The sequence below is a fragment of the Molothrus ater genome, chromosome Z, assembly GCF_012460135.2.
Source record: "Molothrus ater isolate BHLD 08-10-18 breed brown headed cowbird chromosome Z, BPBGC_Mater_1.1, whole genome shotgun sequence".
Taxonomy (NCBI): Eukaryota; Metazoa; Chordata; class Aves; order Passeriformes; family Icteridae; genus Molothrus; species Molothrus ater.
The window spans coordinates 57,347,501-57,368,464 of record NC_050511.2 but is presented as its reverse complement, the minus strand read 5'-3'; the positions used below and the strand labels follow the sequence as shown (position 1 = coordinate 57,368,464).

The following is a 20,964-nucleotide window of genomic DNA, read 5'->3' as shown; positions in this document are numbered from 1 at the left end:
GACACTCTTCTTTGCTGGGTTTTCATTTGTAAAAAGCCAACCTTCCTATCCCAGACTGGGCTGTTTGTTTGTTTGATGCTTTTTCTCCTTGTAAGAAAATGCCATCTGTCTAAAGCTGTTCAAAAAGGCTGAAATAGTCAAAAGTAATCTAGAAGAAGAATTAGCAAGTATGTGTAAGGTGGTCAAAAGTGTGTAATAAATGCTATTTAACTTCCGACTGTCATTAATCACGGACATCGCTGAGCACATATGGCATACAAAAAACATTTAAAAAGGCCCTTCCCACATGATTTTTTTAAAAATTCTTCTGAATTCTAAGTGTGGTCTTGGTTAAGCTTTACTTTTTACTTTTTTCCTCCCTTCTTAATTTTTTTAAAAATGATATTGCATTGTCTGGCTTAGAAGGAACAAAACAGTATTTCACAAACTTTATTTCAATGTTGATAAAACATAATACAAACTCAGCAATTGCTTACCACATCTTTTCCCTCAAGACCACCCTGAAATCCTAAACAAGTCAAAAGGGCCATACTAAGAATAAATATCAAAGACACTGCCAAATACACCTTTCTATTTAATTAGCAGACCAGCTCATTAGCAGAAGAGCTGTATAGGAGAGTTTGCCTGCAGCCCTTGCTGACATCAAGGACTGCAGAGAAGTAGGTTGCAGTCACATATGCAGAAAGCCAACCAGTGCTGGCAGCAGTACATGGCAGAGCTGGGTACAGGGATGCCTGTCCTCTAATGCAGGTGTAACTCTGCAGCACACTATGATGAGAAGTGAGATTTGGCATCTTTGGGGGGCACCCAAGCAATGGATTCAGCAGCACAGAGTACAGGCGGCAGAGCACATCCCTGCTCCACCAGCTGGGAATATTTTCTGCATGCAGGAGGAATGGGTGGGAAAGACAGCCCTTGTCTACAGCGTGCGGACGCTGCCTTGTCCCACAGAGCCCCACATGGTGCCTAAACCAACACAGTCATGAGTGGTAAACAAACACTACCATCAGAAAACATATGCAATACCCGTGTGTGTAGGAGGGGATGACTGTCTGCACCTGCGTGGTGAAAGGGAATAGCTCACAATGCAGCCTCAGCATCCTGCTTCTGGGTCAAACAGCCTGTCATTGAGCAGCACCATTTATTACTTGGTTAGATTTTAGTACTTGCTCAGCACAAAGCAGCTAATACTCACAGAGTGCTCCAGGAACTGAAAAGACTATTTGTCTGAACCAAAGGCAGTTAATTGCAATCTCTCCAAGGAGCATGTTCACGTTATTATTGATGGGTTGTTGTTGAGGATATCTTACCTTAAAATACCAACAAAATCTTAATTTACAATAATTTGATGATTTCTTCAACCCTTTTCTATTGAGAAAATAAAATTTGGGGTACTTATGTAGTCACAGCTGTTACTAATCAAATTTATTTAAGAGAGTAATGTGAAACAGCATGTTTGTGCAAGTTCATAATCACAGCAGAATTAAATCATTTTTACAGAGCATTTATTTGAACATTCTGCACACAAACTTTGAATATGGCAGAGAATATTTCCCTTGCATTTAGGTTTGATTTCATTCCTGGAAACCACTATAAAAATCCTGCTCACTTGCGGTAGGGTTCTTTATTTATGCTCAGTTTTAGTTTTAAGACCTGTGACAAACACCAGATTGCTCACGTTCGTCACGACGCAGGCAGAGTCACTACACATCCTGCCCTGCCTCCTGGTATACTACCCAGCCAGTATAACACACTCCTGGCTTTCTCTAGAGTGGCCTGCTCAGCAGGCTTCCCCCTGTAGGCATCCAGGTCTGGAGCTTGAAAAGGGGCTTTGAACTTCACATGGCTCCTGGCACATCTGCAGTTACAGCCACAGTGTCACAGTCACTTAAAATGATGGTCCTTGCATCCACGTTACTCTTCCTGCACTGCAAAGATCAGCCCTGTGCTGGTTGTCTGTACAAAGACAAGCCCTGCTCATCTTGGCTAGAATTTTGGATCCAGCAGAGACCTGGAAGCTGCCTGCTTCCAGAGTCACCAGCTTCTCCCCGTCCCTTCCCCATCCACAAATCCTCTCTTTTAAAAAACACATGCTGCTATTTTTTTTTTAAAGGTACAACATACCAAAATCTAACTTTTAGGGCTTTTAATGCCTGTGTTCACCAGCCTTCTTCTTCTCCAATAAGTCTACCAACTATTTTCCTCAAAAGTGCCAGGTGCAGAGATTTTTTTAAAGGAGGCTTTAATAGTTCAGTGGAAACTGGCCAACAGCCATGAACTTGTTCCGGGCAGCTGACCAGCCAGCTGCAACGGGTGATGCCAATGCCCTTTCCTCATGGCTGAAACATGTCAGCTCACCACAGGCCTGGCAAGAAGATCACATAGGCCATTAGCAACTTCCCTTGAAACACAAATTCTGAAGCCTCCTTCCATCTCTTTGCCCAAGTCTTAGTACAACTAAATTTCTTACTGTCCTTGTTTTTAATGTCAACCTCTTTTCCCCACAGAAAAAAACACTTCTCCAAGCCAATCTCTCAATATCTTTGGCAGTGATGGAAACCTTCTTTACCAATAGTGTGTGAGAGAAGTTGGGAGTCTCGTGAGATTTCTGAGAGCAAGGAGAAACAAGTGGGGATGGAGAAGATTCACATCCAGACATTTTTTCTCCCCCACCTACCAAATTCTATGTGAGGCGTAGAGAAATAAGGCAGAGAGACAAATGATTCCACTTCATCTCCCGTATGCCATCTGTTTTTTTCACTCCAAGCTTCCTATACACTTTAGATGATGACAGCTCATCAGAAAGGAGTCATCCCACAGCATACTGCTGTTTTGTAAGGCAGAGAGCATTTTCACCCTGCCCTCCTCTCCTCTGGCACTTCAGCTGTCCCTCTGTACCAGTCTAACTATATACCTACACCTATTCCCTTAGAATCTCCTTTGAGAAATCTTCCACTTCTCACCTTTGACCTTACAGCTACTTTCCTTGCCTCCTATAACAATTTTTTCCTTAAAAATTACTCAAACATCTGTGTTTGTCCCATCACTTATTGGGGAAGCTGGGAGCTAGCAAGAGTAGTATGGTAGCACAGCTGCATCCATTCATAGTTTCAAGGTTTTTGGTTTTCTTGTTGACTTAGTCTTTATGTAATTTTTTCAAAGATAATGTTTTTGAGAGGTTACACGTAACAATAGCACTAATATGACTCCATAAATTTAACTTCAGTTTAATTCATTGGACGATCTGTCAGAAACAACTTTCTCATTATTAAAATACTTTGACTGAATATGCAATCAAAAAAAAAAAGTCATCAAGTTAAAGTGACACCTCAACTGAGACCATCTTAGTGGTTTTACTATGGAGGAAAAAAAATCTGCAAATTATTCATTGCTTGTAATCTCTTGCAAGCTCACAGAGCAGGCGTTAACCTGACATATAAACTTTTACAAATATTATTAGCACTTCAAAGACACCACAAATATTGAAGTAGATAAATTCTCTATTACTTATTCTCCTCCAATATATCCTTAAGCAGCACAACACAGATTGTCATCTTTTGCCTGCTGAGTTAAGGCTGAGAATATGCATTAGGCATAATGCATTCAGTTCTAGGAAAGGGCTTCATTTGAACTGATAAAAAGTGAGAATTTTTCCTGCAGTTAAGGGAGACATTTTGTCCTTAGTTTTCCATTTAGACCGGTAGGTTCCAGAAATAAGTTTCATATTTTTGTATCTCGCAGTATAAGATAAAGTTGAAATGGAGTTTTAAGCAGAATGATGTGAGTGACTCTAAGATGTCCCAGTGTTTTTTAAGTCTACAACATGGCCAAAGACACTGACTCTGTTTCACTCAGTTTCACCTGTTGATGTTGATTGGAAATACTCTGTATACTCTTGGGAGATCACAGTTTCCATCATGAGTGTATTATAAAATTTTACTAACCATCCCACTTATTTCTTAAAGGAGAATCAGTCTAACTAGTTAGTATGAGCCACCTTGTCACTCAGTGGCACTTGTGTTTCATTCTAGCTGGTTTCACCACATTGCTGCAGAAAGCACTTTTCCTTGTCGGAATCAGTGAGACCTAAGCTGGAACTGGCAGTGTGCTGCTGACAGAGCCAGGGCTGCTGATGCACCACTCTCAGAAGGATGACTGGTGCTACAACACATTCTTTACCAGTTGTGTTTGCTGTCCCCAAAATCCAACACACTCTCCAACTTCCCTACTTTCCAGGCTATTCAGTGAATATTTAGATCGTCTTGGGGCAGATGGCTTGAGTTTGTGATTTGTATTGACAAGAACTGGCTCCTGGACTTGCCTTCTTCAGACCTGAAGTTATGAGCCTGCACAAAGTAGACATCTAAATAAACAAATGCAAAGTTTGCTTTATCATCAGGTAACAAGTGTGAGTAAAGATATCAGGAAATATCTTAAGTTGCAGGTAAATTTCCATGCATCACCAATGGATTTCCCATGCAACATCTTCATGATGTACTCAGGAAGGGAAAGCTAGAGTATTTTATGATTCATTTGGCAAATCTGATTTATTTGTGTATGCATTTGAGCTGTATCTGTAAAATGTCTCTAGACATTTTAGTCATGACATATTGAAACATGAAAAACTAGCTATATTTTTTTAAAGTGAGACCTGATCAGATGAGGCTGAAGAACTAAGAGCTTTCTTTGTGAACACATTGCCTTCCTTCTACACACAATGCCAGCTGCTTGACAACAGCTGTCCTCTCCAGGCTCTGTCTAAAAACACCTGCAGGTGTGCAAATCTAGGACTTGAGGTGTGAGTTGAGCACCTGAAGCTGAGCAGTGGACAAAGTTGTGAACTCAGGACAGAAGCAAGCAGCTGTCCATAGAGCAATTGCAGGGTGCAAGTACAAACACACCACGTTTCTGAAAGGTCTTCTCCAGATACAAATCCACGGTACCCTGGCAAAATGGATTTGGGGAAGGACACAACACACAGAGGTTTAAAGCCAGAAGAGTCCTAAAATCAATGTATGTGACCATAGGCATCTTGATCAGCCAGCTGTGTCCTTCTGCTGACTTCTCAGCCAGTGGGGACCTGAAGAGATCAGCAGGCCTGGGGGCCCAATTAGTCCAAACATAAAACCTTTTCCATGTGTATTTTGCTTTGAAGTAAAAAACAACCAACCAACCAAATAAAGAAACAGAAACCCAGAACATGCTAACCTCCTTTTTTGTTAAGACTTGAACACCTGGGCTTGAGTCCTTAACGCGTAAGTAACTCTTGGATGTCTAAGTAAAAAACCTTCCAAAATCCACATTTTTATCCTCCCTGGATCCATGACTATTGTTAAGAAAATGAAGACTTAAAGATGTTATGTGTCAAGGAAGACACCAATGAAATTATTTGAAATAACCCTGAGTTCACATGGGACTGACATGAGGTAAAATTTCTTATATAAATGCACAATATTTCTCAAGAAAATAATAATAATTTAAAAAATTAATGGGACAATTGAAAGTTAAAGGTACCCTTGTTTTATGGATCAAGCCCATTTTTAACTGTTTTTAAAACTGCTTTTAAAATAATTACTTGAATTATGACGTCTTTTTTTTTTTCTAAATACTGTAACAACATACAGCTGCTGCAATCTATTTTTCTACATCTTGCAAAGATTTCAGATAATTCTGGAAGCTCTTTAAACATGAGAGAGTATTTAAATACTCTTTTGAGCTAGAGAAAATATACTTCATATGAACAAGAGGATGTGGTAGAATTACTGCCAGAAACTACTAAATGGCTTGCAGCAATATCTATGCTTCTGTTTCAAAAGGAGACAAAAATATATGTTTAAATGACATGAAATCTCTTCCCTCTCCTCTCCTCTCCCAACTAATTTGCCTTAACTTAATCTGTGCTTTTAGCCTCCCTTCCCTATGAGTATTGAACAATAAAGCACTAAGAGAAAAGACACTTGAGATAAACCAAGCAAATGTTAATCTGGGACACTGTTTTGCTTATAAGCACAGCCCTTGTTCTACTCAGTGCAAATTGTATTATTTTGTGTTCAATTGGTTGCATTTGTTTGAGTGTCTTATCTATCCTGTAGGGCTGAGCAAAACGGCACACCCACTGAAACAAACATGAATTTATTTTCTGTAAAAGCCGGGCTGACACATGAAAGCTGTGAAAAAATCTTGTTAGCGATTCTCTGTGTAGGCAGCATGTTTCACTTTAATCATATGCATTACAGCCTCTACCCATCAGAGGCTTCAGATTCACTCCTAGAGCTTTTTTGCACATCAGTTTGGCTAACCCACTTTCTGATGTTCCTGCCTCTGTATACAGAAAGCAGAAGACGATTCTGCTTTTTATGCTGCAAACGAAGCAGCAAGACTGCGCGCACACACACACACACGGGCAGAGGCAAAAGGAGAGCCTCTGGAGAGCGCGGCTCGCTGAGTCTATCGCTGGCTCCCGCCGCCGCCGCGCCTTTTCCGCCGCTCCCTCCCGGTTTTTTTCCGCCGCTCGCTCCCGGTGTACCCCGGCCGCCTGCGGCGCCTGCACGGAGCTGTTCAGACACAAGAGGGCAGGCGGCATGCGGAGGAAAGCTCCCACAGACAGCGCCGAGCAGGCTCCTGGCGAACTTCGGGAATTAGACAAGTGCCTCTCACACTCAGCGTAACAATGTATGTGACCAAGCTCTCCGCCGGTTCCTCCAGCCATTACACTATTAGTTACAGCTGTACTCCTGCCTTAAAAACTATGTCAAAAAGGGAATGTTCTTATTCTCTTGAAACCTGTAGCAATTTACAAGGCCACTCTGTAACAGGAAGAAAAGTTACTGTGCCTTCTTTCCAAGATTTGACGCACAGTCTAATGAAAATGCGGCACATTCTCTCTCAGTGTATTCCACCCGCTGGAATATTTAAGGCTTTCCCCACCATAAATGTATTTCGGTAAATGTGTTGTGTTCATTCTTACACAACCCTGCTATTTAAATGTGGGTAGTTGTTAGAGCAGGCTGTCATACGACGACTATCTAGAAGCAGGCAGTGCAGCAGCAAAGTAGCACACCAGCCCCCCTACTAACACATTCTCTGGTTTGCTGCTGAAAAACTTCCAGTACTTGAATCTTTGAAGATAAAATGCTAATTCACTGTACAGATCCATTGCAGTCCCGTGCCTTCTTGATTGTTTTGATATTTTTATTAATTGTTATTGGTATTTTGAGCTTGTGACTTAAGTTCTTAAAAAAAAAAATCAGCAATTTATAACTCCTAATGAAGTCAGCAAGATTTATGCCACCAATACTAACAAGTCAGAGGTTAGCTCTTCTAGACAAACTCCATGCCTAATAAAATAAGCATGGAGATGCAATCTGAAGCAAAACTGTGCCCTCAATTTTCTGTTTGATGCCAACAGACCAAAAGTTAGATCCTGCTAACCTGTATTTTCTTGTCTCCACCCAACTCTTTTTCATTTATACACAGAAGCAATGCAATTGGTTCTGATGACATGTCCATCTAAACTAGGGGCACTCGTTTGAGTAGATAGTTGGATATTTGGAGCCTGGCACAAAGGAGGAGGTGAGGAGTAGTCCTTCTAAAAATGAGGTAGTTAAGCATCTGTGTAGATGTTCCAGGTTTTGAAAAGATCTTGAAGTTCTTTGGCTGTGACAACAATGAATTCTTTTATCTGCTTCAATCTAAAAAAATTACTGACCATTTATAGAAAAAAATTAAAAAGTATGATGAATTGATTTGCTATTGAATGTAATTCAATGAAAGTGTTCTTACAGACCACTTCAGACATCAGCAGGCATGATATAGTCTACTTTTTCCATTCCTTTGCAGAACATCAACAGCATTTAATCATATCAACATGCTATCAGGAAGGACCTGGCTGAATTGCCTCTCTCACATAAACTACACTTGAGTTGTGTGTTATTTCTTTAGGGTTTTTTTTTTTGTTTTTTTCTTCTTTTTTTTTTTGGCAAATGATGCTATTGCCAGGATTTCAGCTACACAAGAGAGATTATGACAAAGATGAACACAAACAAAAACAAACAGTTAAAATGGTAAAAGGCACATTGAAAAGGAAATAAAATTAATGTGTCAGAGAACTTCCTCCATTGCACAAGTTGCCTTATATTTTCAAAGTTTTTTTCTGATAGTCACTTTAACACATGTAAGTAGTACTCTTAATAATGTTTTGACAAATCAAAACTGCATTTTTCTCACAATCATCCAGTCACCAGCCTTCATTCCACACCTTCAGGCCATTAGCTCAGTGTTGGCTAAATTTGCCTTTTGGACTACATGTGTTGTTGAACGAGAACAGGATCTCTCTTCTTTTTTTTTATCTTGGGAAAGGAAGTGTTCTGGCAGCATGTCTAGGTCTTACGCATAGAACAGGATAAAGCAAAAAAGATGACACCACCCTGAAATACACGCATCTGATATAATTAATCAGTTTCTGAACATGATGAACTTCCCTACAACAGAATTAAAAGGAAACACCTTGCAGATAATAATGAAAAAGTGTAGTAACTCATGCAAAAATCTTTCCTTTTCCCAGAGCAGATCTTTAAGGATTTAGTTCTTAATTTCTTTTTAAAGAAAAACAGATTCCTATTCCAAATCAAGAATAATTTCACTGGATGGGAAAAAAAAAAGGCATCCTAAAGCACCACTACTTTAAAGTTTGTCTTCTCACTTCTCCATAAAACCTCATAACTCTCCACTTGAATTTCTTCCCAAAAACAAACAAAAAAATCCAACCAAACCAAACTCCAAAACAAAAAATTCTGAACAATGTATTTCTAGAAAACAAAGTTCTACTACAGGGACACAGTTCTTACAAGATACGTTACATAATCATCCTCATATAACAGAGTACAGGAAATTTTAAAAAATCAATTTAACTGCGATCATTTCTGATTTAATATGGTTTGGATCAGTAAGTTGTAATTGCAAAAGCTGTGCATTTGTAATTAATGAGTACAAATTATTCAGAAGTGGAATGGGTTGAATGCCTTAGAAGTTTATACACATAGTACCAAGTTCTGTTCATACAGAAAATTAAATTCAAAAGTTGATTTTAATGCACAATGCCCCTCTTTCATTAGAGAGCTCTGATGAAAAGCCAGTAATATAAAGATTATGACCCGAAGTTCAAGATTGGAGTTGAACAGCCTCTAATCCTCTCTATATAATAAAAAAGGTATTTTTGACTCAAATACGAGGGTGCATTTAGCCGTGCTCATGGCGTGAAGTACCACTCAAGAAAGATAATCCTGTGGGACTCTTGCCCGCAGGCAAGAGACACCAAGCTGTGCCCCACGTGTGGAGCATCTGTCGGAAAAGGCATGTCATCCCTTCCTTTTCATTGCCGTGGTGTATTGAGGCAGAATTCCCACACAAACTCAGGCATGCGGGCCAGAGCTCCAGCTGCCCTCCAATCATTCCTCCCCATCCACCCTCTCCAAAGGACCGCTGGGATGGGTGCACTCCGCCTGCACCTGCTACCAGCTGCAGGCACTGGGGAGCTTTGAGGCTGAACAGGGACAGTCCCCCTCTCCTCTGTTTGCTCATGAGCACTCAGCCCAAGACAAGCATCAACCTCCCAGGAACATTCAGGTAGTAAGATGCTATTGAGCAAATATGAGATTTGCAAAGCAAATGCTGTGACATCGCTTAAAAGACAAAAACACAACAATTACTTTCACAGGAATTATTGTTTTATTTTCTTGATAAGTTTAGTATATTTGATGCTAAAATTCATCTTTTTGGGGATGCAGAAGAATATTTATTATCAACCATAAACAAACTGAAAGGAAAATATTCCCAGTGAAGTGTCTGAGTCACCAACTCAGGTATTTAAAAGATACACAGAGCTATATAAAAGATGTGTAGATGTAGGCTTTAGGTACATGGTTTAGTAGTGGATTCAGCAGTGTTAGATTAAGGGTTGGACTCCATGATCTTCAAAGACCTTTCCAACCTAAATAATTCTATAGTTTTGTACTGAAGTCTAAACGGTGTAAGGGCTTGTTGATAGGTGCTGACTAGAAAGGCATTTTTACCCTCCAACAGACAGGCTCTTTATACTGAGTATTGACTTAGCACTCACTTCTCTGTTTCTTGAAGGCAAAAAATAAATAGCAAGGAAAAAAACAAACAAACAACCACCAGTGTTAAAGAAGGTACAAATGTTCCTTACAGAACTGCTTAATTAAATCTCTATGCAGGGGGATCCTATACCTAACCTGTAACTAAATGGAATACAATAAAGTCTGAGGAAAGAAAGCACAAGAGAATTTGTACATCTACAGTTTTGACCCAAGATATTTCCTCACTGTTACAATTGCTACCTCCCTTTCAAAGGGAAATAAAAAATGATGGAGGCATATCATTCTGTCAGTCTAATAGACATGCGCATTCTGAGTTTATCAGGAAAAATACTGGGATTAATTTTACACAAAATATGTGTTTTCAACACAGATCTGGAAGATTATAAACCAGAAGATTCCATATTATGTGAAAGTATAAAATTCCAAATACAGATTTTGTGTGCATCTACCAACAAATGAAATTTAAAATTAATGTCAAATTTTTGGACTTCATTAGTTCAATTCATAGGGCTCCTGAGGATTACATGTAACAGGCTCATGTTCTCAACCTGCTTGTTGATCTCACTTGAAAAATTGACAAGACTGGTTTGTAAAGTCCCAAGCTGAAGATTTAGAACTAATCTTTTAGTGCAAACATACGAAAGCAAAAAAGATGCTGTTTTTCTTTTCTGATTAATTCAAATTATACAGAATTCTTTAATCTCAACTGTACACAGTTTTGATATTGCACTTTGCTTTGATTAGTCAAGACTGGTTTTTTGTTGTTGTAAACAGAAGATAGTCTTTCAGCTACTTTCCTGTTAGACGCATTTCCTACTTTACCATTTTTCTCACTCATCAAAAAAGCTATTTCTAACATCTCACAGCTCTATATTTCTGAAAGCATGTATGTTTTAATGCTGAGTTTATGAACAAATATTGAAACATCATTGAAAAAATACTACCAATGCCAACACAGCACTGAAAGAGCTTTAGTTCTGTCTGAAAAAAGTTAATTTCCTCTTTTCTACTTGGTAATGCAAGCTGCTCTGCAGCTAACAAAAAGGTTCTTATTGTCTTATTAAATTTAAAGTAGCAATAAACATTAACTCAGTCTCAAACATGGTATGATACTGTATGTAGCTAGGTTAAAAGGGAATGTAAAAGAAATTACCTGGATTGCTTAGGGAATCCTAAATGCCTTAATTTACCCAACCATTTATCAGAAAACTAAGAAAAGCCTTTTTTGTTCTAGCTATTAGTGTCTGAAGTGTGTGATTTTACCAGCAAGACAAAACAAAAAGCAAATCTTGGGAGCAAGTATCAGTTGGACATTCACATAACAAGGTCCAGAGAGACATATCCAGAAGTTTCTGCTTTTAATCCAACTCTGAATAATGTTGGATGCTGTTTTCTTGATCCTTCCGAGCTCTTCTACTGCCAAAATAACTGCAAAGGCTTGCAAGTCCGAATGTATCGTAAGCCTTTCCCAAGGCACCCCAACACTATCTGAGGCACTGAAACTATGGCAACCGAATAAGAAAGCAGCCTCCATGATTAATAGATGAAGATCCCAGCGACAGTGCCTTGCAAGGCCATAATTCAGGCATGCAGTAGGAATTAGCATAGAATCCATCTCAATCTACCAATAAAAAGTAAATTTTGAAAGGCATCAACAAAAACACAGTTTTTTTTCTGCAGAAAAATGAGAAAAACCCACAAAACAACCCAAACAAAAAACCCCTATGGAACTATAAACTGTTCAAAATCTCATTAACATTTCAATGAATGGCTGCCTCAAGAGCAAGTAATGGATAAATGTTCATGAACAATGGTGAAGGAAGCAACATATGAAATTTTCTATTCAAGTATAAAAGCCATATGAAGAATACTCAATACATAGAACATCTAAGTGAAACTGAGCAGACATAGATAGGAAAGTAGAAATAATGTTTGCTGCAGTAAAGAATATAGTTGGATGCAGTTTTTCCCATTGTGTTGGGAATTCCTACGGGAGAGTATTTTTTCCATCTGCTGAACTGGAATGCCTCACTATAGCTATTATATAGTCCACACATTTTCACAGTTAGAAGGTCCCTGGGTCTATCAGGGTCATTACAAAATCAATGAGAGTTAGGAATACCTTTTCTTTTTAAGCACATAATGAAACTTCTGCTATTATCACCAGTAAAAGTACTATTAGAGAAGTCTTCATACAACTAGGTATTCTCAGACTGATATGAAAGGGCATTACAAAACTATTGGGGCTTTTTTTTTACTTTTATAAGCTCTAAGTTTTCACTAAAGACAAGGGTTACAAAAATCACAAAAACATAGGAATGGGGGTTTTTTTGCCTGCTTCTTGGAAAGGGTGTAATTCTGCTGTCAAGGCATGGCTCTACCTGGGAAGGATGAGGGAGATGATCCAAAGGCTTCCCATCCTGAAGACAGGGGCCATGCTGTCCTGTTAGAGTGGTGCAGCAATGTTGTGCACCTGCCCCTGTAAAGACTTTCACTTCAGAACTGGAGGCATTTTGACCAAGTGTACTGCTGTGGAAACTTCCTCAGTGGCAATTTTGTCAGTAGCTAAAAAAAACCCCAAAACAAACTAAAAACCTGCCACAGGCAAAAATGGCACAGAGTAGTCCATGATACATGAATTTCAAGTATGTTATATAAATACTTTACATAGAAGTGCCTATTATTAACAATATTTTTAAAGGAAAGGTCATCACTGAATGTAGTGAATTTACCATATGTCTTCACTCTCGAGATACAGCAACTGGCAGTTCTGTTAATAGCTTGTTTATCTGCTTTATTTTACATCTCTATTTCAGCCACTAAAGAAACACTCTGGGGCTTGGGGAAAAATTTCTTTCATACAAAAATGACTTTGAATTCACATCAAGCATTATTACGGCCCTCCTTTGGGCTGATAAATAACAACAGTTCTATACTAGGAAAGACTTCATGAGATTTTTCAGCAAATTACGGGAGAATTCATCCAGGGTTTTTCTCGTCTTCTTCCTTTTCTGAAATCTGTTTTTTATTGTTGTTGTTGTGGGGTTTTTTGTTTTGTTTTGTTTTGTCTTTTTAAGTTTTTAAAAATTAAACTATAGCCAGAGTTCAACTTTAGATTTCAAAGGTCATAAACCTGGTAGTCTCATTTATGTTCATCTAGTGCATGAAAGTTGAGAATATTATTATTTTATGGAGGGGAAGCATAGATCTCTCTTATCCCCTTCCCTGTTTCCAGCAATAGCAGTGTTTGTGTTTATCAGAAATGCCAAAAACTGCAAATGTTTCTATGTAAGCCTGTCCTTCAAAGAGCCCCTCCTAAGACTTCCAGAACACCCTAATTTTTTTGCCTATTTTCTATTTTTTCTCTCCCTCCATTCCCATGCTACATTTAATTTTGAATCCTTTCACATCTTCCAGAGGCTAGAACAAAATAGGCAAATGAGAAGCTTGGGAACTCCACAAGACACACAGGAGCTGCAATACCTAAAATTGTAACACAGTAGGTGGCACTCTTCCCTTTAAAACCTAAAGCTATGCCTTGGGCATGTGCTGCCATATTGACATGTTGCAATCAAGATCCAAAAACCAAAGCAAACCTCACCATGGAAAATTAGAGATCTCTTAACACTGCAGAAACATAAACATTCAATTATTTCCATGGCCATGGGTAACGTAGTACATAAAGAAAACAGAGGCATACAAACTCTGCTCTGCCAGGTTTGCGCTTGAACTGGAGTAGTCCACTTTTACCTCCACAGACCCTATGCACATTTAAGCTGTTCCTTACTCAGAGAACTGGTGCAACAGGCCAAAAATGAAAATATTCCTATAGAGATCTGTCAGGCTCAGGTCCAGGCTCTCCCTCAGCTGATTACTTCTGTGTTAGACTGCTGTTCATGGTTACTGCATGCTGTTCATCATCAGTTAGACTCTGTACTACTGACTTTATCTTGCTGTCAAAATGTCTTGCCCACCTAAGAATAATCCTGATACACAGAATTTATGAATATGAAATTCTCAAATGGTCTCCAGTAAAAAGCATTGCTTATCACTCTTATTTTTCTGTTACCCTGTCAAACAAAGCTTGTCACAATTTGTTGGATGTGACTTGCTCCATGACACACAGATCTAGGTCTGACTTATAACATTAAGGATCAGTCCAGACCAAATGTACTCAGAGGATAGCTTCAGGTTCTTAACAAGTATTGATTCCCAGCAGAGAACAGCATTTTCAGTTTGCGGCTTAAATACAAAAAAAATCCACATTTAAGTAATATTTCAGCAACTGCGTTTACTCTTAGAAAATTACTCTGGCAGGCAAGGCGTTCCTGGGTCAGCAAAGCTTACTTAGGTGAATGAGACTGCAAAAGGTGAGGGCTAAAGATTTACTTCATCAATAAATGAATAGTAGCAGGCCAAATACTGCAGCATCTGTATAAAATAGCGATAGCAAAAACTTCTGGTTTAGTACAGTTCAACTTCTCTAGCATATGCTGCATCTAATATAATTTCAATGTTGTTTTCCAGAATTTCAGGATTTACTGGCTTGTTTGTTTTCAGCATTCTGCTACAGCATATGGGAATCAGGTACTATACACAAAACATTTGTTTCAATAGTATAACAATGTGTTCTTGCAAAGAAGCTGGATGTAAGACATGTATTAGCTCAGGTCAATTTAATCCTAAAACATTTTATGTCTCCCCTGCTGTAAACCATGTGAGCTCCTTTCATGTGTATTTATGTATGGCTCTTCAAAACAAGATGACAAATTTCCCCTTCCCTTCACAAAACATGCACAAGCAAGTTCACAATCACCTACTTCCTTTCTAATGCAAACAATTCTAGTCTGGATTTTTCACAGGTCATTAGCTTGATCTCTGTCTTTCCCTTTTTCTTTTTTTTTTTTTTAATTCCTTTCAAAAATGTAATGAAGGCAACCCAGTCCACCTCCTTCTTCAGTCTTAAACACCAGTAACTGCAATCTTCTATTTGCAAACATAAAGGGACTATGTCTGATACTCACTTTCATCTTCAAGCAGCTAGAAATGTTAACTAGCTATCTTCCTCATAGATGTCAGTGCCCAATTATTTTTTGGCTCAAGTAGTATGAGTTCAGCTGATAAGGCTGGTTTGCCATTAAGCAAGAATATACAGTTTTCAAGTAGACTAATTGAGAACACACAGAACATCTGTGACTGCCTTGTTTGTAGTCTCTGAAAGCATTCACCTGTGCTTCAAGCCTTTGGTGCCTAGTAAATGTTGCAAATACACATTACTAGTAAATGACTAGCAAATGTTGCAAATACACATTACAATATTACTTACTATTTTAAATTTTCTTTAGCATTTAGGCAGAAATCTCATCTGGGCATGCTACTCCTAAGCTAAGCTTCCTTGAATGCCAGAGATTTTCTCCAGTGAAGAGTGGTGAAGAATGGAAATCAACTTTTTTTTTATGCATATGAAATTATTCGGCTTTAGAGAGAGTCAGTTCTCTCTGTCTTATAACTTACGAGAAGCTACCAAATTAAAACCAGGCTCCTATTAGATAAAAGGATGTCCTAGACAGTGAAACACCTTGGGAACTCTACTTCTTTAATAGTGACAAACCTTCCCAATCCTACTGTAGCACTTGCTTTCAACCACGTTCAAAGCGATTCCATGAAGAAAGAGATTTGCTGGAGCAGACCTGAATTTCCTCACAATACACTAGAACAGTCTCATTAAAAAAAAAAATTAAAGAAAAAAAAGAAAAAAAAGAGAAGCTAACAACAGCAAGATCACTTTGTGTTTCTAATCTGAAAAAAATGGCAGAGGAAACCCTGAGCATGATAACAGCTGCAAAAATCTTACCATGAGAGAAAGCTACAAAATCTCAATGAATTTTGAGAATTGAATTTTAAATCAAAAGAGCCTGACTGCACTGGACTTTGTCATCCTGATGTCAAAGGATTTAATCACCAAGTAAAGATAACTTGGATGAGAATGGTTTACTGGATGACGCTTAAATTTAATGAATGCACACCAAAAGCATGAATTAATTGTTGCAAAGACAGTGGGGCAAATCACACCTTTAGCTGTTATCTTTGAGGTCAACTTAGTAATTATATCTAGTTGCTGGATGATACAAAACAAGTCAGAAGAATCTATATCAAATAATAAGCAACTTCGCGCAGCCCTGTGACAGAAAATGGTTGTGGACACTTAGCACTTCGTTATTTACAACACCTGCATGCTGTGTGTGCGCCTTTAGAAAATGAAGCATTCACCTTGCTTGCGGCGCCAGGAATTAGTATGTTTTACAGTTTATCACAGACCTAACTAAAGCCTTTATCTTCCGCTGTTCCATCAGTGAAAAAATTTTCTGCAGCAGCTAAACCTCCGTCCTGCACAGACGCTGGCACAAACGTGCATGTTTACAAACTTCAAAAGCAGCAATTATCTCGGGAGAGGAACAGAGAACAAATTATCTCCTCAACAAGCGGCCAAGGCTAGAAAAAGACGGAGCCGTTTGTCTAAGGGAAACCCAGCAGTTACTGCCTTGAGACTCACCCTCGGATGAGCCAGGCAGGACAGAGGCTGTGGCGACAAGCAGAAGGGCATCTCCACTGCAACTGACCGGGCTGCAGCCTCAGCCCCGCTTCCCCCGCCAGCCCTCTACGCGCACGCCGTCCGGTCCACCCCCGGGAACGCCTCCCTTGGACGGCCAGGCAGTCAGGCACGAAGGAAGGGGCGGTGGGACGGCCGAGCCCTCGCAAGAAGCAGGTACTTTCCTCACGCGTGATGGAGACCCAAACTTTCCACCGCCTTCCCTGGCGGCGGAGCGAGGGGCGGTGCTGACCCTCGGCCGCCCCAGGGGCTGCCCGAGCCCCCGCCGCCACCCCCGTGCCTCGCCGCCGTGTCGCCAGCGCACCGCAAGACGGAGGCACGGGAGCCTTCCCTGCCCGCGCAGAGAAGGGGACAGGTGTGTGCGTGCAGGGTGAAATCCCTTCCCTGCTCAGCATTATCCTGTTCCATGCTCAGCATCATGCTGTCCCCTCCTCGGCATTCCTCCCAACCTCAGCATCCACAGCAGGAAGGAGCCCCGCTCCCGGTCCCCGCCCGGCGTCCCCGGCCCCAGCGCTCCACCACGGCGTGCGGCGTTTGCGGGGCGCCGCGTTGCTAGCCTGAGCCCCTCCTGGAGGGCCAGCCCTGTTACTTGCCATTAAGAAAACTTTCTCTTTTCTGCCGTTTCTCCCATTTGGCCCGGAGCCCGAGGGCGGAGAGGGGCTGAAGGAGCTACAGGGCGAGTGCTGGGCGGAGGGAGAAGAGTTGCGCTGCCTTGCACGGCTTCCCGCCCGCCGGGCGGCCACGGAGGGGTCTGGCCTTGGCCAGCCCGTCTGCCCGCGCTCCCCGGCCAAGGAGAAGCGGCTCGGCAGTGCCGCCGGCCCGTGGGGGAAGAGCCTTGAGGCGCCCGGCAGAAAGGGGCGGGGAGCATCCCTACCCCAGAGCCACCCTTCGCGGGGCTGAGGGAGGCCAGCCGGCAGCCCACCTTCACCGGGGCCGGGGCGGAGGGAAGGGCGGCCACTGCCCGTGGGGAGCGGGCGGGGAGGTGAGCCCGCGGCCCCAGCCCACGATCGCGAACAAAGCCCGCGGCTGCGCCTAGGGCTGCTCCGCAGAAGTTGCCTCGATTCCCAGCCACTTCCCCCAAAAAGCAGCGCCAGCCTCGGAAAAAAACAATAAAAAAATACATCGGCCGCGACCCAGCTACACCGCGGGAACGGCAGAGACGGCGGGGTTACGCCTCTACGCGGAGCGCACACATAGTTCTTGTAACAAAGACCCCAGCACCCAGCCCCACACGATTCCCGGAGGCCCCGGGGTAGGCGCCCGGCGGCCCCGGCGGCGGCGTCCCGCGGCCGCCCAGCTCCCCACGGTGCCCGGGCGGGAGCGACCCCCTGCCAGTAAGGGTTCGGGGATGGGAGGCGAGGAGCCCCAGCCCAGCGCATGCAAGCTGCGCCAAGGGTTAGGGGAGGGAGGATAACATGTTAGGCAATTGGAGTGGGGGGGGGGGGGAAGGGAAGAAAAATATGAGGGTCAAATAAAAAAGGGATAAAAAGATGAAGCTACGAGATGCCGGTAAAGTGACAACACCAAGCGCAGCGCGTACACTTGCGGGAGGCTCTCCTCCTCCCTAGGCGCTGCAAACGATGTCGAGACAGAAGGCAGAAGCAGCCCGCCTCAAACCACACACCACCCTCGCTCCTTCCGAGCCGGCCGGGCGATCCGTGAGCTTCCCCTTCCGAGCAATCCCAAAACATAAGGTAGGGGTACGGACAGGGGGGTACTGTACCTTTTCGGTGCATGTATCTGGGCAGCTAGAGAACAACTAGCTGATGTAGTGTCCCATTTAGTAATCCATTTTAGGGGATCTCTCTGGGAAACTGGAGCCACTCTCTCCTTTGCAATCCTTTGTCATTACTACATGTGTGCTTCCCGGGGGATGGTATATTTAATATTTCTACTTTCTGAATTGCAAACGCAATTTGTTCATTTCCAATGATGGACGAAGAAGGGAGTGATCGGAGAGAAGAATAAAAAATAAAAAAATAAGCAAAAAAAAAAGCGCTAGCAACTCCTCTCCAGACCCAAATTCCACTACGGTTCCACTCCAGTAAGTCCCCTTCAGTCGAGCCTCGGGAGGTAAGTCATTTCGGGGTCTCCTGGTCCCTTTCTACCAGAAGTGCTCCCGGTGTGACGGCTGCTTCAGGAAAACTCCAAGGCTGGAGGTACACGCTGTGCCACGGCAGGAAAGCGTAGTCGCTGCTCGCCTCGAGCTGCCGGGCATCGGACTGAGCGCGGCGAGGACGTGGGAGCCGCTGTCTCTCTCTCCCTGTCCCTGTCTCCCGCCGCTGCCGCTCCGTCTCCCGCCGCCCTCCCGCTGTCCCCTCCGTCCGGAGGCGGAGACAAAGCCCGGACTGGAGCGCGGCGGGCGGGCGGACGGGCGGGCGCGTCCCCCTCCCCGCCCCGCCCACCGCCACGGGCGGGGCACGCGCGCGGCCGCCCCGCCCCGCGGGGGGCGGGGCTGGGGGCGGGGCCGGGCGAGGCGTGAGGGAATCCGGGCGAGGCGTGAGGGAGCGCGGGCAGTGCGGAGCGGGGCGGCCGCGCTTCGGTTTGGGGCTCGCTGTGGGCGGCGCTGCTCCGCTGCTGCCACGGTACCTTGGGGTGGTGCCGGCCGTCACTGGGTTTACGTCGAGCAGGTGTCTGCGGAAGGGACTCGCCGCCCCCTGCCATCGCCCGTTTTCTCGGAGCTGTCGCCGCCTCCAACAATCACGGTCGTTCCGCGCCGGCAGGGCGCGGAGAGGCGGCGAGGGGCGGGGAGACGCCCGAGGTCGCGGCGAGAGCACGGGGCGGGACAGGGGCAGCCGGCTGCAGCCCCCCGAAGGACTCGCCGCTTCTCCGCGGGATCTGGGGCTGCTGCGGAGCCCGGGGCGGAAGCGAAGCCCCGCGCACGGGGCCGGGGCGGGCCGTTCCCCCTTGGGCGCATCCCCGCGTCCCCCGGGGAAAGCGGGGACGGGGGCTGCAGCTGGCGGCTGGCCGTCCGCTTGTTGCCTTTTTCCCCTTCCCACCGTCTCAGTCCCGCCTCGGTGGTCGCTGGCTGCGCTAATCCCTGTCTCGGAGCCGATCCAGCCGGGAGCAAGAGCAAGTGGCGCTAATACGCTAATCCCCCTCTCCCGTCCCTGCGCCGAGGCCCCCCGCCGCTGCCGCCTGCGGTAATCCTCCCGGCCCGGCCGCGGGGCGGTGCGGGGGCTGCGCCGGGCACCGCTCCCCGCCCGCCACCAAGTGGTCCCGCGCCGCCCCCGCCGCTGCGCTCCCGGCACGCGGTGTCCCCGCGGCGGGAGGCGCGGAGGCTCCGCCGCGCCCGCAGACCCCGCCGGGGCGCTCGGCCCCTGCCTGCGGGCGTCCCGCCGGGGGCCCGAGCCACTGGCCCCTGATTCCGGCCCTCCGCGCCCTTGTGCTTTCCGCTCTTCCCGGCCTCTTCTCCCGCGCCCCGCGGGATCCCAGCCCTGATGCTCTGACCTCTCAGAGCATCAGGGCTGGGACGAACAGACTGCGGGAGCGGGCTACGCTGTAAATCCAGCAAAATAGCTCAAAGTCAGTGAGGTGAAAATCCGCGTGTTCCTTTCTTCGACGGCGGCATGTGATTCCTCATGAGTTTTAACAGTGATTTTCACCCTCTAGATCTCCCCGGAGTTAAGGCTGCGAGGAGAGCCTCTAGTTGTTTCAGCGTGAAGGTATCTTGTTTCCAGGGGATTCATTTACACGTGCAATTACTTTAACATGATTTATACTTTTTTTCCCCCCTAACCAGATAAGTGAGAGGACAGAGTTCCACTAGGAGAATTGCTGTCAGGTCACAAAGTATGGCATTAAAATTAAAATAATTACTTATTTATGACAGCTGTTTTTTTCTGCCTTTTATTTTCAGATAATGAAAGGACTGTAAGACATTGGTTTGGGATCTGTATTTGATTTGGGTCTGAAATTAACCACACATCCATTCAGTTTCTAGTTGTTAGATTACAAGGGAAAACATTCATCTGCATCAAGAAACAGTTTCTTCTTTCCTTTCTGACAGTTTAAACTGAATGTATACTTAGGGTAATTTTATGACCAAAGGAACCAAGACCTAATATTTATTTTCTTTCTTTCCCTGAAAATCTAAAATAGAAGTGATTTCTGCACCAAACAGGGTTATTGCTGGAGACAGATAAATTTTAGTGAAACAAACTTCTTCTAGATCTGAAAGCAATTAGAGAAACTCAACTGGTACAAATGATTTCTAGGTACCAAGTGTGTGTCAGA

At 43.7% G+C, this 20,964-nt stretch overlaps 1 protein-coding gene across 5 annotated transcripts in view; it reads right to left on the bottom strand.

Moving 5' to 3' along the window:
- SEMA6A (semaphorin 6A) overlaps positions 1 to 19,011 on the bottom strand; it is a 127,781-nt gene extending 108,770 nt beyond the window's left edge. For all 5 annotated transcript variants that reach the window (XM_036402950.1, XM_036402946.1, XM_036402947.1 and 2 more), the window contains exon 1: positions 18,452 to 19,011. The gene's annotated coding sequence lies outside the window, so the exon portion shown is untranslated. The remainder of the gene's footprint in view (positions 1 to 18,451) is intronic.
- Positions 19,012 to 20,964: the final 1,953 nt, after the last annotated feature.